The sequence below is a fragment of the Sceloporus undulatus genome, chromosome 8 (assembly GCF_019175285.1).
Source record: "Sceloporus undulatus isolate JIND9_A2432 ecotype Alabama chromosome 8, SceUnd_v1.1, whole genome shotgun sequence".
Taxonomy (NCBI): Eukaryota; Metazoa; Chordata; class Lepidosauria; order Squamata; family Phrynosomatidae; genus Sceloporus; species Sceloporus undulatus.
The window spans coordinates 11490844-11503724 of record NC_056529.1 but is presented as its reverse complement, the minus strand read 5'-3'; the positions used below and the strand labels follow the sequence as shown (position 1 = coordinate 11503724).

General features: G+C 38.1%; 1 protein-coding gene across 6 annotated transcripts in view; it reads left to right on the top strand.

Annotated features, from left to right (window-relative positions):
• The window catches only part of ZNF536 (zinc finger protein 536), a 476434-nt gene that overhangs the window by 111906 nt on the left and 351647 nt on the right, over positions 1-12881 (top strand). Inside the window, exon 1 of one of the 6 annotated variants that reach the window (XM_042438486.1) lies at positions 11433-11481. The exons of the other annotated variants lie outside the window; for them this stretch is intronic. The gene's annotated coding sequence lies outside the window, so the exon portion shown is untranslated. Of the gene's footprint in view, positions 1-11432; positions 11482-12881 lie in introns of those variants that run through there. 6 annotated transcript variants of the gene reach the window in all.

The window sequence follows — 12881 nt, the reverse complement described above, 5'->3', positions numbered from 1 at the left end:
TTGTGTAGAAGGTTTGTACTGCAGACCTCCAGTATGCAGAATTTAGGGTTTTTAAAAAAATCCTTTTTAGTTCCTTTTGCAAAACCAAACAAGTTAATATTTAGAAGTTAAAGCCATAATGGTTGTTGAACATGGCAAGTCACCTTGGAATATTACTTTCTAAAACGTGGCTCCATATTCGAACTCCATACCATAAAAATCTTGCAGGGATAACACTCACCAGTTATCTTCTTCCCTGTCATCAACAGTGGGATATTCAGTGAGGTATTGAGTGGATTGTATGTGCTGTTTGTGGTCTGATGGACAAAGAATGACCATATGCATGGTAGGTACTACTGAACAGAAGTCAAATTCTATGTCTTCTTGAAGGCCCCAGTCTGCCTGCCCATTGTGTTAGAGAAGAAGATCTACTTCCTCTCCATAATTCCACATCTGAAAACTGTGACACATGTGGCCAAAGTGTGGTCAAGATGACAAAAGTTGTTAATAAGGAAGAACACACAAGCTAGGAGAGGCTGCAGCAGTTTGCTTTTGCTTGAGCCTAGTGAGAAGGGCAAGATTCCCTTATCTCTTTCCCCCCCCCACTACTTTTTCACTTTGAACTCTGTCTGAGGGTAAAGGAAGAAAGAAGTAGTAGTAGTAGTAGATAGCACCAACACTGTATAGTGGTTTGAGCATTGGACTACAACTCTGGAAACGAGCGTTCAAATTCCTGCTTGGCCATGGAGACCCACAGGATGACCTTAAGGAAGCTACATTCTCTCAGCCCTAGAATAAGGCAATGACAATCACTACCCCACAAACAAATCTTGTCAAGAAAACCCTGCGATAAGTTCACATTAGGGTTGTAGTAAGTCAGAAATGACATGAAGGCACACAACAACAACAACAACAACAACAACAACAACAACAGATTAAAACCAGGACATTTTAAAAGTACCTGGAAAAGTGGAACAACAGAGGATTAATCAGGATTATCCCCATCAAATTGAGACAGTTCAGGTCTGTTAGACAAAACTTATTACACATTAAAAGCAGATTGTTACCAATTTCTATAGGACTAATTTTATATTTGAGTTTCTTTATATTTATTTGATTTTATTATTTCATTTTTTAAAAACAAAAATAAACTATAAACCATATGTGCTCCATATCATCCCCATACTATGTTTTAGGAGTACAAAGTAACAATTATTCATTACACAAAAAGTAGCATTATTACTATGACTAGGCAAAGCAAAGCTGTTACAGCTTTGTCACTTCCTCATCCTAGCAACATTATTTTAAACATGTTAATTTCCAACTCTGTTTGTAGCTTCATAGTTCGTGGGCTTTGCATGTGCAAGACTTTCCAAAGTGCAGTAGGAAATAGAACGGAGATCTTCTAGATACATAAATTGGGAAATTAGCCACAGTGCAAATATCCCTTAAACACGATCCTGATTTTTCAGAAACAGATTCTGATATGGATAAGCATGCGGAAGTATAGGAACAGATCTAAAACATCAGTCACAGGCTCTTAAATACCATACAAAACGTGTTTTTTCCCCCTTCCCAAGGGCAGTTGAGTTGTCTCTGAAAGTGCCTTTTGAACACTGAGCCCTGAATCCATTATTACAATCGAGATTTTATAACTTTAGGGTATCTTACTAATTTCCTTAAATTTGATCAGCTCTAATAGGATCTAGCTTTTGCTATAGTGCATAAGAATAGACTTAAGATGATACAAAGGCAAATGTCATTAGTGAAAAAGGAATCGAATTAGAGATTTTTTATATTGCGTTGAACACATTAAAGGCAACAGAAATCTCCAAAAAATACAAAGAAATGTATTTTCCCCCGCTGGATGTCTCAGCATTAAGGGAATAAGCATTCCTTTTCTCTCTGTGTCAGTGTCACCAGGTTGTTATTCCTTTTGTTTAGCTGCATAATAGAATGTGTTGCGGTGCATTATCCTCAGCTTGTGGAGCAGCCTACAAATACTGATTGCCGTTTGAGCTTGTTATGGAAAAGTATTGCTCTGTGGACTGAGTAAATGACCAACAGTGGACTATAATCTATGAAGCTGAGAGTAAAATTGCCAACTGGAGGTCATTTTTCAAACCAAGGGGCGATAGTTTTCTACTATAAACTGAATATTACAGTCAGTATATGTTTTATTAAACCATTTAGGAAACTTGGGAGCAGTTTTGTTTAAACTTAGTGCGCGATGTGGCTCAGAGAACAAGCCCAGGGCAGCTTGCAAAAGAGGCTTGTTACAATCCCTGCATTACACATTCAATAATTCCAAAGGTTACACGCATGAACAACTCACGGTTGAATCCTGCACATGATCTGCATCTTGAAAGTCCATTCAACTAACTGTGGATCCTCCGTCAAATGTTTTTCCTCCCTCAACTTGATCACCCAATTTGGGTTAATTTATTTAATTTAGGGATCTTTTTGGGGCTGAAAGGCAACAAAGAAATAACACACTTCTTAATTGGATGTCTTACATTTTGATTGACATATGCCAGTATTGAAGAAAATGGGTTAAAAAAACCGTTACAAAGTACATTGAAATATAATATATTATATAGTAAATAAACAAAGGTGTGTGAAATTTTAAGCTACAGTGAAGAGAAATGCTAGCAAAAAGATGTCACTTATCATACTGAAGTGCCTAGAGATGGAAACTAGTACTTATGAAATATTTTTGTCAAGGACAGGTACAAACACAACCCTTAAAGTGTCTTGTTTCTTTTGTTAACCTCCAAATGTTGTCGGGCTGCAGCCCTCAGCATCCTTCAGTTGGCTAGCACTGCTGAGACTTTCAGTCCAACAGTGTCTAGTAAGTTGATGCTCCCCATGCTGATGTAGCAAGTGTGTCAGTGTACAAGCACTTTTGTATAGTGATTGTACTTGTGTGCTCTCTTTGTGTATTTCAGCAAAGCAGAGTCCCTGATTGTAGTTATAGTTGTACATTCATAAGCTGTCTTCAGAAATACTTTGAAAATTTTCAGTGTACACTGTGAATGTGTGTGCATATGTTTATGCATGAGTAAAGGAGAGAGATGGAAGCAAAACACTGAGTTTATATGAATTCGGAGGCTTTTATGGCCGGCATCCATAGTTCATAGTTGATTTTAGGGACCGTGGGTAGGAAAGCACAACTTGAAGTCATATCATTGCCAATAGCCTTGAGCCAGTCCCAGCATTTAGGATTTTGGTTTAATCCAGTCAAAGGGATCTTCAGATGAAATGGTTCCATTTATAGACACAAAGAACTACTGAAGTGAGTCAGAGTCAATGAATTAATCCACATCAGTGGTATTCCAGTGTGCTTAACCAGGCAACACCACATACTGGTTACATCTTTCTTCATTTGTTAAAGCTATGTTTGCCCTAAATATTCACATAAACACTTTAATCATCATCCAAACATGTTTCCACTTCCCAAAAAGCTTTCAGTATAGCTGCTTCTAGACTATGGAGCGGACTCCCAGAGGAGACTTGCCTTGTTACATCCTTGGAGATTTTCAAGAAGGTGGTAAAGACAGAGCTCTTCCGCCATGCATATCCTCCTGACCTTTTATGAAGACCATTGGCACGGACCGAGATCACCTGACCCTGTGATTGATCCCGTGATTGATTGATGATTGATGGTTTATGTTTTTAGCTGTGGTTTTAATTGTAATTCATGTTGTAATATTACAAGTGTTTTAACTCTGTTGTGATCCTGCCTCGATCCATTGGGAGAGGCGGGAAGATACAAATAAAAACTATTATTATTATTATTATTATTATTATTATTATTATTAATGATTTTATTTTAAAAATAACATCTGATTTTCTTTCTGGAGTTCTTTACATAATGACAACTTTCATGGCTTCTTGGTTATAGCATGTCATCATGGGTCATTTGAATCTGGCAAACTGAGCTTGCGTGAGGCTTAAAAGGGGAAGCAGCAGGATTGATGGTGTGTCAGCATCACTCATTCTTTTATGTAAATCATTTTTGTAGCAATTATAAGGGAGGCAGAACAAGCCTTCACCATTTCCCCTTTTCCAATTTTCAACTTTTATTACTTAAAAGAGCAAGATATTTCTGAGATTCCCACCATATTTAGTTAAGACATCGATTCAGAAGTGCCATAGATAGATAGGTGTCAATTAGACACACGCACCATGTCATTGAGAAAGCATCACTGCCAGCACCATTTTCTTCCCGGGTCAATCAGAGCTGAATTCCAGGATTCTGTGCTAAGCTACAATGAATTTTACAGACCTTGTGGTTATATTTTGAATACAGTGGTACCTCGGGATACGAAATACCCAGGTTACGAAATTTTCGGGATACGAAAAAATCCCATAGGGAATCATTGTTTCGGGTTACAAATGTTTTTTCGGGTTACGAAAAAACTTTTGGTGCTTTTTTCGGCTTTTTCGCACGGAATCGCGGCTTTTCCCCATTAGCGCCTATGGCAATTCGGCTTACGAAGGCTTTTCGGGTTACGAAAGCGGCCGCGGAACGAATTAATTTCGTAACCCGAGGCACCACTGTATTCCTTTCCCTCCTAATCTCTCATGAAGCAGTGAATATATAGCATCCTTTGCTTCTTTAAATTTGATTACAGTGGCTGACACATTCTGTGTCAAAAGCTGCGCTCATTCAGAGTGGAAAAAAAGATAGAAATGGGATTCACATGTACTTTTGGCTGAACATCCCTTCTTTATTCCTCACTTAAGGCCTTTGTAACTGAAGTCCTCCCTTAATACCAACACCATTTCCAAAGAAGAAACAAAACAGAGAGAGTAATGGCTCAGACATAGCATAAGTAAGTGTTAGGATCTATCAAACAAGCAATATCAGAAAAAGTACACTGAAAGCCAATGTTGTGTATATCATACACCAACAGGTTCCTTCCCTGTTGTGGCTTGGATCATTACAGGAATGATTCCTTGCCTCTCTTCAGTGTATATCTTGACTGGGCCAGGAAGAAATACATCTTAATCAATGCAGCCCTGAGCTCTGACTCCTTACTTCTTGTTGCATCTCAGAGGCAGGGATTACATTCCCTTGTAGAATCACTAGCAGATAATATATGTCAAATAGGTTTTTGAAGGGTTTTTGCCTCATGCAGAATGATACTGCTTATTGAATACATTCGTATTCCTACTCGCACTTGGTTCTGGGAGCATTTTGTTTCATTGGAGTCAGTCATATTATAATTATATTAAAATTGTTGGGACCACTATCCCTGCTTATCCTTGGCCCCATACAGACAGGCCAAAATAAAGCTCCTTCGGGTCACTTTGCTGCTTAAATGATGCATGCATTCAAAGAGTCTGGAAGCTGTGTCAAAGCCACGCTCCAGTTGCATGGCTTTGGTGAAGCTCCCGGCCTCTTAGGAGGCATGCATCATTTAAACAGCATACCTCCAAAGTGACCCAAAGCAGCTTTATTTTGGCCTGTCTGTACGGGCCCCCTTCTTTCTTTGAAATCTGTTGCTCCCTTGGCTGAGAGCTCTTGTCTTCCAGAGGAACCCTTTGGAACTTGTAGACTGCACTACAGATAAGACTTACAAATTCATGATTGACAAATTGGGCTGGTTCCCATGACTCATTGAGCCAGTGAACTCTAGGAAACCTGGGTTATCAGTTACAAGCATCATGCTTGTGCATGCTATAGGAACAGCTTTGCACATACTCCAGTCACGTATAATATTCATGCACTGTCTTTAATCTTTGTTTTAAAGATTTTAAAAAGTTTTAATTCTGTTGTTAATGAATATTGTTTTAACCTTAATTTTGTACGTTTTAACTATATGTGTAACGTTACAATTTTGTGCTTTTTTGTAAGCTGCCTGGAGTCCTGTCTCAGAGAAAGACAGGGTATAAATGAAGGGATAATAATAATAATAATAATAATAATAATAATAATTTGTTTTATTTATATACCACTATTCCAAAGATCATAGCGGTGAACAGCAAGTAAGCTAATTAGCAAGTAAGCTAATTTGCCCCCAACAGTCCGGGTACTCATTTTAGCGACCTCGAAAGGATGCAAGCCTGAGTCGAGCTTGGGCCCTTTTGCTGGTCTTGAATTCGCAACCTTGTGGTTTCGAGTGAATGGCTGCAGTACAGGCATTTAACCACTGCGCCACCAGGGTTATCATGCTGGGTGATTTAAATCAAGGTTTTTGTTTTGTGGTTGTTAGCTGCCCTCAAGTTGATCCCAAGATGGAAGAGATTTCTTACTGTGGTCCTGTAAATTCATACCTGTGACCTCCCTAATAGAGTCTATGCATCTGGGATGCAGTCTTCCTCACTTTCTACTACCATCTACCTTTCTTTTCTTTTCTAATGAGCTGTACCTTCTCATCTTGGCTTCCAGGGAAAATTCAACCTTGATCTGTTATAGGACACATTTGTTTGTCTTTTTGGTTGTCCACGGTATCCTCAGCAATCTTCTCCAGTCCCACATCACAAATTAATTGATTTTTTTCCTATCTGCTTTCTTCACTGCCCAGATGTCACATCCATACATGGTAACAGGGAATACAGTAGCTTCAGTTATTCAAACTTTAGTTCTCAGTTGTATATCTTTAGTCTTTAGGATCTTTTCTACTTCTTTCATAAATTCCCTTCCCATTTCCTAGTCTTCTTCTAATTTCTTGACTAGAAGAAGATGTGCCAGAAGCACCGAGGTAATCATACTCCTTCAAGATCCATTTCTAATTATGTTCAAGTCAGCTCACTATATCTTCCTGATTTATATATATCTTCCTGACTTATATATATCTTCCTGATTTGAGGGGGGCTATTTCACATTATTCCTACCTCTCAAAGATAGACATTGTAGTAAACATCTCAAGCAATACTTGGATGTTCCTGAGCATCTTCCAGAATATGAGAACAACTGTTCCTTCCTTTGATTTAGTTCTATATACATCATGGTCTAGAGAAGCCTGGTTTATTCTATATATTTTAAAAAAGAGCAAGTGGGGTACATGGAAAGTTCACATGAACCAAAGTACTATTTTTTGACAGACTTACATTTTAGTACTATGAAGTCCCATTGGATTAAGTGTGCCTAAAATGTGTAAATACGTTATTGTTGAAGAAACAGGGGCATATGTGAATGCAGCCCTAAAAGAAGGAGCAGAAGAAAATGGGAGGAAGAACCGATGAATGAGAATAGTGGACATTTTTCTGTATAGCTGAAGTTTGGGATAACAGGGCTTCTACTGAATTTCCTTCTTTTACTGAATGAGGTAATTCATAATCCTTAGGGTGCCGTACACTGTATTACACAATATACTGTATAACATTGCTGTGATGATCACCAATAACTTTGTCCTATTTGGTGCTTTCTTCTGCTTTATATAGGTTAATCTTTGTTCTTCAGTGCATCTATTAGGCTGCAGTCGATTATCAGTGGGAACTAAAAGCATGCGTCAGGGGCAAGATGGGTAAAAATATGTATATAATGTTCACGCATCTTTTATAGTAAATGACTGCTAGGAACCATAGTACATTAGTGTGTTAATATATACAGTATAGTTGTTAAACAGTCAAATAAAAAAAAGTGACAGGTGTATTTATTTATATATTTTTGTCATGGGCATTTCTCGCTTTGTTGACGAATACAAATATTTTGGAATTTTAACATACTTCCACAACACTGTAATGTCTTTGTTCTAGGGTTGCTTTCATCTTAACTTATCAACATAGTATATGAGCCATTTTATCCTACAGACCGCTCCTCATCTCAGTGTGTATTTGCTCATTAATGTCAGGTTAAGATCTAAAGAAATGTGAAAGTCTGATTGAAAATGTATTTTTTTCTTTGTACCTTTTCTTAACTAATAGTAATTTAAATATCAAATCTAAAACATTCCATATACTGTATACAGTTTTGCTGTCTGACTATTGTACTTTTAGATTGGTTGTTATTAACAGTTATAATGAAAAGGGAGAGACAAGGGGATAGTGTATCCAGTTCCAAGTAGGAAAGCAAAAAGATTTTCATTTCCCCAAAAAGGCATATTTCTTTCCGTCTTGAACTCCTGTCCCTGCCCCAATTTATTTCATAGTCATTGTGGCGAAGGATTGACTCTTGTCACCCTGATGGATGAGTTATGGCTGTAAAAAGACCTCATTGGCTTTTGATACCATCTACCAAGATACTCTTTTGGACAGGCTGTGTTGTCTAGGTTGAATTTATGTATTTCTTCTGGGGTCATTATTTTTGTTTTCCTTACATTCAACGTTAAGATTGCCTTTGCACTTTCGTCTTTGACCTTGCTTAGTAGTCTATAAGGGTGTTACCAATGTATGGTCTACAGGGGCTAGGCTATCTCTGTCTAAGAAAGGCCAAAGCTGGTGCCAAGCAATTGGGAGCACAGGGCCCACTTGGGTCTCCAGTGATAGAGATGGACCTAGGCATAGCCCCAAACTCCCTACCTGCTCCTTCAGAAGGGGTTCAACTCAATCTATGCCATATAGATTACCCAGTTCCCAGACTCAAGAACTAGCAATCCACCAAGCTTCCATCTTGTCGGGATGAACTTTAGTTTTGTGGCTCTCATTCTATCTATGGCGGGTTACAAACCGCCATTTCGGACATCCTCAGGAACGCCCCTACTGCTAGACACCCTTACTGCTATTACGGACTCTGTCCGTAACAAATGATGGCGGCCGTTCCACACGGCCGCTGCCATTTTGATGTCTTGGATGCATAGCGTCCAGATGTGTTGCAGCGGAAGTGACGCCGCGAAGCACGACTTGTGCTTTGCAGTGCCACTTCCTGGGCCCAGGAAGGAGCACGATTTCCACGCTCCTTCCTCGAAGCGTCCAGGAGCCGCGCGGTTTGGCCGCTGTGGCTCCCGGACGTTGCAAGCGGTGGCGGCGGGAGACCGTCGCAATCCAGAGGTCTGTAACGCACCTATGAAAACATCCAGGCACTGGTCTTATATGACTGTACTATTGGAATTACTTAGGAATGGTTGTATTTTGAGTAGAAGCAAGTGAGTTCATTTGAGACAAATGACCAAAGCAAGTATTACTCCCAAATGAAAAGAACAAGAACAAAGAAAGCAAAGGAACATGGTTCAAAATATTTGAATGCAGTTCTGATTGAATAAAAATGTATTTCTGCATTGACAGGAGATGTACCCATGACAGATTTGTAAAACTAAAGGTTTTTTTAAAAACATGAAAGTGTTCTGTATTTTTCAAAGTATGCTTTTTGTCATTATTAAACTTATGAAAATCAAACTACATTTTAAAATCTTTCCCAAACTTTCATTGTGACAGGGAGCCAACTTTTATGTATTTTGGTAATCTAAAATTTTAATAGGCTAAATTTCTTTAAAAAGGGGGTGCAGCTCTGCCAAAGTTAAACACTTTTAAAACATTTATTCATTTTCTTTATGATAAGCACTTTAAATCCCATTGATTTCAGCACAAGTATTAAATTACTCTCCCACAGTAGAGTAAAGTTCTTAACTTAGGCTGGATATGCCCAAGATACAGTTTAAAGGAACAAGAAAATGTTTAAAGCTTATAGCATCTCACTGAAGTTACAGATGGGAGATATTTGAATTGAAGTACAAACTTATAGTGGATCAACAGAAGAAAAATAGAAGGAAACCAGCAGATGATACACAGGCATTACTTTCCAATGTTTTGCCCAAAACAAAGAGATACTTTGGGAGAATTCCTAATTCCATTCTGTCACATGGGTTTGGATTTTAAAAACAGACATTATAAGCCAACACATAACAACAACAACAACAAAAGCATTTGAGCTAGTTGTTTTAACTATTATCAAGTGGATAAATACCTGGTCTTTTCTCGTGTATAAAAATGATTTTGTTAGTATGTAGGTCACATTACAGTACTGTCTAGCTATTGGACATTGGCTTAGATAACTGTTTGTGAAGTATTAAATGGTTTTGCTGCCTCAGCACACTTTTCAAACTGGTATTTTTCACACAGTTGTGCCACTGAAAAGGAGCAAAGCGGCTGCAAAAATCAATTTATCTTTCCCTCTGCTATTTGTGTATTGTGAGTTCTTGTAGTGTTTTACGATTTGATTAATTGTTATTCATTGTGCGGGATAGCGTTTGCAACACCGCCATCTAATACTTGGTGCTTTATAAAAATACTTTTATCCTCTGCAGCTCATTATTTATAGAATGAGAACTCCCTAAAACAATATGAGTATCATAAGAGACAGGATTGTGACAATATGGGGAACCCTAAAAATGCTTAAGAAGGTGCACATGGAGACAAATCAAGTCAAAACAATCCATTCAACCCAACGTCATGCAACATATTTTACTGGAACTCATCTAAGCAGAATGAAAAGCTGAGCAAAGCTTCCACTTCTTTTTTGTCAAAAGTTGCCAAATCATAACTATGGGACATTATACAACTGTGATGTCTTTTTGTAGACTTGAACAGATTCTGCATGTTCCAAATTAAGCCTCAGTCTTGTGATTTTCTAATTGTAAGGAATATCATTTATTTCAAACAAAAGGCTTTCCCAGCCAGGATATCTGCAAACGTTCTCCAAGAAACGGACCCTCCTCCCAGGTGTTAAAGAAACTTGTTTTCATGCTTTTCTTGCATGCTGCTGCACTGTAACATTTGTCCTTTATTTATCTATTTGTAGACTTGAGGTTCTGGAGCAATATACATACGTAATGTTATTGTCCTTTTTTAAAAAGAAGAAGCTGTGGTAGTGCTTCTTTTCAATTTTATTATAAAGTTTCGTTGACCCTGCCGTTTATTTTCAAACATTTCCAACTTATTTGTTCTAGTGTATTCTTAACCAGGGGTTGTTTTTCTCCCTTTTGGAAAATGAGCCCAGATGGTGATTGATTTTTCAAGTGCTGACATCCCTGCTTGAGAAAATGTTCCCACCTTCTTTGTGCTGAGCAAGTCAGGCAAACTAACATGATGATGTGATCATCAGTTTCATGCAGACATGCAGAATTGATTGACAGGGAGACATGTTTTTTGTAAAACACACACACACACACACACACACACAAACCGCACATTCTTTCGGTGTCTTCAAATTTTTAATGATGTTTACTGGAACAAAATTAGTGGGTGGTGGGATTGTCACATCTATATATCTATAAATTTGAAAGGTAACAAAGCCAAACTTACTGCGGCGACTGGGTTAAAAGGAGAAGCACAAGGGTGTGTGATAATTTTTTTGTTTTGTTTGCTTTTCCCCTGCCATGGCCTTGAATAGATCAGTACAATTTGTAATAGCTTTCCGTAGCCAGCTCTAAAGCTAAAAGCTGTCACTGGCTAACTAGCCATTCTCAGGCCATTGCTTCTGTTTGCGTGACTAAATACATACAATTAAAGCTTAGCACTTTCCTTCTGTATGAACTCATTGTTATCCAGGGTTCAAGTGCTCAGATAATGGGCCAGAAGAAAACAGTCATATCATCAGCTTGCAGTGGCTGGAAACTGGTTAGGAAAAATACATTTCTCATTATCTGATGCAGAATGACGCTTCTGATGCTTTCCATTTCTCCCCCCATAGATTTCATAAAAATTACCCCCTAAAAATCTATAATTTCTCCTCAACTAAACTGCAAATAAGAATATAGGGCTATGACTTCAGTGTAATTAAAGATTTCAATGATAGTCTTTTTGCATTCATTTTGTAGAAGGTTATATAGCTCAGCCTTCAAAAATCTCTCCAAATGGGAAGTGTCCATACCTTGCAAATAACTTTGCCAGATGTGTGCTAGTTGTTAAACGTGTCTCCATTCTTCTTCCTCTTCCTCCCTCCAAGGACAAAAACACGAGATGTTATAAAGACAAATAATAATAATGATAATGATGATGATGATGATAATAATAATAATAATAATAATAATAATAATAGAAACTTGAATGCACTGATTTGCATTCATAAAACCCCATGTAAGAGGCAGAAAGTATACTTACATTCTAGTGATTCTCCTCTCTGTAAATGAACAGAATTGAATGCAGGATCTTGTGATGTGAATTGGTTCTCACTGAAAGAGCTATACAGGAACTTATTCATGCTATTACAGTTACAAAAGTTGGTACAGTCCTACCTTATGCACTGAGAAATAAATGATTTTCATGGTAAAAGGCTAGGTCAAGGGGACAGAAATAAAGTAAATAGAGGAGTTCTAAGTGTGAATGATTATCAGTATTTTCTATATGCTAGATATTTGGGGGGCTGAGGGACCATTTCATGGGGTGACAAATTTGTATTTGAAGGGGCAGTGCCCTCATTCACCTGCCCATGGAGCTACATCTCTGTATACAAAGGGGCACCTTTATTACCAATATTCCAGACAAACATGGTTCTGTGTCTGAATAGTTTCAGGTCACTCAGTGGGGTTAAATAGGGATTTAACCCTGATTCCTGCCATGCCTAGTCCTCCCACACTAACCACTACACCATACTGGCTCATGGGATGTTAGGAGCACCATGACCAGTGATCAGGTAAAGAGAAATGAGGGTGGGATCAGAGAGAGTCTGCTATTTGTTGTTGTAATTTATCTCCAGTATAAAAACCATAAAAATGCTAGATTTGAATCATGAAGCCCCTATAATTGTTTTTCTGTCTTCATTGAAGTCCTGTCTCGTACAGAGTAATTATTTTTATTTTTTTAATCACCAATCTCTTAAATGACTTTCTGTGTGCCCACTTAGTGTGCATATACGGCTCTTCTGCGACCGAGGAGAGTGTGATGGTTCCAAAGGAGCCATTTCAGACTATTGGGGAAGCGATCAACATATTAAAAGTTATTTCATAGTTCGTATTACGCTGTTATAGTTTATTGTGTCCATGACACCTGCCTTTTTAGTATGGGGACTTATTGAACAT